This window comes from Durio zibethinus, chromosome 1, assembly GCF_047325235.1.
Source record: "Durio zibethinus cultivar Kanyao isolate XHJ-2024 chromosome 1, ASM4732523v1, whole genome shotgun sequence".
In the NCBI taxonomy this organism is placed as follows: Eukaryota; Viridiplantae; Streptophyta; class Magnoliopsida; order Malvales; family Malvaceae; genus Durio; species Durio zibethinus.
In genome coordinates this window covers 16455275-16459634 of record NC_143162.1, presented here as the reverse complement: position 1 = coordinate 16459634, position 4360 = coordinate 16455275, and the positions used below count along the sequence as shown (strand labels likewise).

The 4360-nt window shown below is 33.8% G+C and overlaps 1 pseudogene; it reads right to left on the bottom strand.

Annotated features, from left to right (window-relative positions):
- Positions 1-3373: 3373 nt before the first annotated feature.
- On the bottom strand, positions 3374-4128 carry LOC111311175 (aminoaldehyde dehydrogenase 1, peroxisomal pseudogene; annotated as a pseudogene).
- Between the last annotated feature and the right edge of the window lie 232 nt (positions 4129-4360).

Below are 4360 nucleotides of genomic sequence, written 5' to 3'. Positions count from 1 at the left end.
GAAAAATTCATCGAAATCTAGAATTTCCAAAAATGTCCAGAAAAAAAATCACCAAAAAACTTCAAAAAAATTCTTCTCACTCCCAGAACACCCCTAAACCTTTTCTTAGCTCTCTATCCGTCCCTATTCTCTCAATCAGTAGCTTTTGCTTACTATTTTTCTGTGCGTTTGCATCTGTTCTAGGGGTCCTTTATATAGGGATTGATCAGGAGTTCCTGATCAATCCCAATTCCTCTTTGGATGGGGATTCAATCTTTGAATCCAATTTGGACTCTTCTGATTGAATCCCCATTCCTAGTAGGATTCTTCAGCTTCAATCTCAACCTTCCAAAATAAAAATCAAATAAATATAAAAAAAATAGATAATTAGAACAGATAAATAAAAAAAAGATATATTATAGGATAAATAAAATAACAGATATATAATTAGATAAATAAAAATACAAAAATAAATAAAATATAAAATAATAATAACAATAATAAATAAATTATAATATAATAATAAATATATAACTATATAAAAATACATATACATATTAACAGAAAAGAAAAAAAATAAAAATATACATATAATAATAATAAATAATAAAACACATAAAATACAAAAGAAAAGAAAGAAAGAAAAAAAATAATACAAAGTAAAAAAAAGCATTGGGCTTACCTATTTGGGCTAGGCCCAATTGATCTGGGCCTGGACCCAATTGGGTGTCTACAGCTGCCCCTCTTTGCACATTTTTTGTGAAACAGAAATTGCGCAAAGATGTAGACACCCAATCAAGACATTGTCATTTTTTTGTTTTTTTTTGTTTTTTTTTTTACCAAAGCTCCTCTAAACAGAGGCTCAACGACTTTGAGAAACCTAAATTGCTCCTCTAAACAGAGGCACCATGACTTTGGAAAAGTAAATTGCTCCTCTAAACAGAGGCACCACGACTTTGAAAAATAAATTGGTCCTCTAAGTAGAGGCACCACGACTTTGAGAAAGTAAATTGCTCCTCTAAACAGAGGCACCACGACTTTGAAAAGTAAATTGCTCCTCTAAACAGAGGCACCACGACTTTGAAAAGTAAATTGCTCCTCTAAACAGAGGCAACGAAACTTTGAAAAGTAAAATGCTCCTTGACAATCATGTCCAAAGGAGTTGAAAGTTGTGTTTGAAGGAATTTCAGGAGATTATGCCTAAAGCTCTTATAAATCAACCCTGATACCAAAAGACATCCTATTTCAAGGATTAAGGACTTACCTGACAAGCTTCTTCTCAAATTTGCAAAATATCTTCATATCTGTCTTCTCCATGTGGGATGTTGGAGCACCCCTGCTTCTTGAATTTATACACTATACTTTCCTAAAAGTAGTGTATGCTGTGCAAATGCATATGAATTTCAATGCATGCTATGCAAATGTTGGCCAATTAATTCTTGTTTAATGTATGGTACTCAAATTTCTCAAGCTATTTTCTTAGGCATCAAGCCCTTTGATTCTTCAGAGATCTGATTACACTGCTCTTCTAAGATCGAACTAGTGTAGCTCTCAATTATCTTTTCCACTCACATTCTTCCTTGTTCAGTTTCTCAATACTTTGGAATAAGCTTCATCGATCGATCATCACTTGACCATCATTCAATGAATTTCTCAACACTAACAAATTTCAAAACAAGTTTCATCCACCATCACTGGGTCATTACTCATAGGTGTCTCAGTATTAACCATTCCAAAACAGACTTTGTCCACTGATTGTTCTTATCATTCAATCATAACTTACAAGTCATATCGATCAATTAATCCTTGTACTCATCACTTGGTTATATCACTTTTCAAGATTTACCCCATTATATTTTCCATTTGGTCACATCATATATCCTTCGAAATCATCTCTTTTAGGTTTCTACCATTTCTTCATTTTGTTACCACCATCATCTTAGATTTCTTTTCAAATGAATGCAAGACTCTTTTAAGCACATATTCATTCATTCATTATCATTTCAATTCTTGACAAATACAATGCAATCAAGCATTTTCTCAATTCATTCTAGGGGTGAAGCAATAAGAGAACGCAAGGTGAATTATGGTAAAGATAATCAATTAAGATCTGTTTTGGTACAAAGTAAATGGGAAAGGAAATGAATTGGATACATGTCATTGGGATGGATGGTATGTCCAAATGATGAATATTCAAACAATTCTCAACATTAATCTAGGATTCTTTTTCAAAAACTCATTCAATTTACAATTGAAGTCATATGGAGTTTGGCAAACTTTGCCCCAGTCTTTGCGGGATCTTCAGATGTCTTTGATCTTCCATTCATGTGAGCCATTTGACCTGGATCTTTTTCTATCAACCTTTCAGGTTTTCAATTTGAATATCTTTTTTTCATTTTCTCATTTCTTTTTTTTTCTTTTTTTTTCATCATCCATTGTTGATATCTTTCATGTAGCAAGATTCCATTGCTTCATCATGAGCATGTCTTTTGCTCAACATGTGATCATTCAAGTTGAGTATTCACATTTGATCCAAATGGACTTTTCAAGGTTGTAATGTAGGCCAAGGTGAAGGGTCATAAAAAAAATGGATATAATAGGCTCAAAACATGTATTAAAAAGTTTCAAAACCAAAGGATCATTTGATACAACTTGGCATTTTGCCCCCCATCATTTCACTGCTTTTTCTTTCCTCACACAAAGGATTCTCATTACTTTGCCCCAAGTCATGTATGGCATTTATTTTTCTTTTTCTTTTTTTTTTGAGACCTTTTGTGAAAAAAAAAATTTTTTTTTTCAAAAATTGCCCCTCAGTGTAGAGGGTGATCCTTGGTTAGGGTTCTTCAAAAAAGAAATCGTAATAGGCTCAAAGGGGTAGTAATAAATGGTTTTTCAAATGGTAAAAGAAAGATTGCCATTTTTCATCTCAATTGTGAATACCTTTCTTGAACATCATCTATTGAACAAAGCTCATGAATCTATATAAAAGATTACACATCTTCAAGACATATCTATTTCACCTCCGGTAACAACTTACTTTTTGTTCAAATCATCTTCTCATATTAATGTGGATGGGTTCTCAAAAATTAAATCCCAGAATTACTGTTATCATTGTCCAAATATTCATCATCCAAAATTTGAGAATGGGAATGTGAAGTTATGAAAGGTAATAGGACATGGAATAATGGTCGAGTGAAAGAGAAAATGTAATGAAATGCATTAATTTGCCCTTATTAAGATGATAACAAGTGAAATCATATTGCAAAAAAGAAATCTTAACATTACTTTAAAAGAACTTTTAGAATGATAAGTGGCATTCAACCAATTTTAACATCCTCTCTAAAATCATGCCCCTAGGCAACTAGGTGAAAGATTTTTATCTCGCCCCATTGATTCATTGTGACTCTTCATATTCTTGATCCTTAAACAAAATGATTGGGCTTTTCCTATTGAGTTCTAAAGATACAGGCTTGACCATTTGAGTGGCTGCTTCTATTATCATGCTCCCAGTTGTATTGCTTTTGGTGAAGGCAATCTTGCCAACATTTGGATGATATGCCAAAGAAATCATAACTTATGGGCTCGATCCAGTTAGAATGTTCAAGACACCTAGAGGAAAACCAACCGTCCTACACACGTCAGCCAGCTCCAAATAGGTAATAGATACCAACTCGAAAGGTTTCAGTATTGCAGCATAATCTGCAGCCAAAGCAAGAGCTACTTTTCAGACGACCATCAACGGTGGATACTTCTATAGAGTAATCAATTCAATGACCCCAAGTGGTTCCTCAAGCACATAACTCTTAAATGTCTCAATAGGAAGAGAGATGGCAACCTTTTGCTTCGTATCTAAACTTTCGGTAAGGTATGTATAGTACTCAAAACATCCAACAACATCATCAATGTCCCAAATTGCTTCATCAAGTGGTTTCTCGTAATCAATTACTCAAGCTTTGCTAATTCAAATTTTCTCTTTGTTGTTTTAGAAATGATGGCCCGTAAATACTTGGCATGAACAGCGTCAAAAGCTTAAGCCTAATCTTTGCTTTTGTTTCTAGAAAGAGCTCTCTGAGCAACAGCCACCGCAAGCTTCACATCTTCAGCTGTAGCTACTGGAATATGATCGATGTTCCATTCAATTGTAGGATAGATAATTGAAATTCACTTCTTGAAAATAGGCTCTCTCCGCTCACTGTCGATGAGTAACATTCGACTCAAAATTTGGACCACCATATTAGATCAGTTTGCCCCTAAAATCTTATTCAACTCCCCTTTTAAATTTTTCCTGAGCTTTTTCTATTCTCTCGAGACGACTGAAATTTTCTTGTTCTATTAGTCTGGCTTGAGCTCTTGTATTGGTGAGTGGGGTTATTTGGTGGAG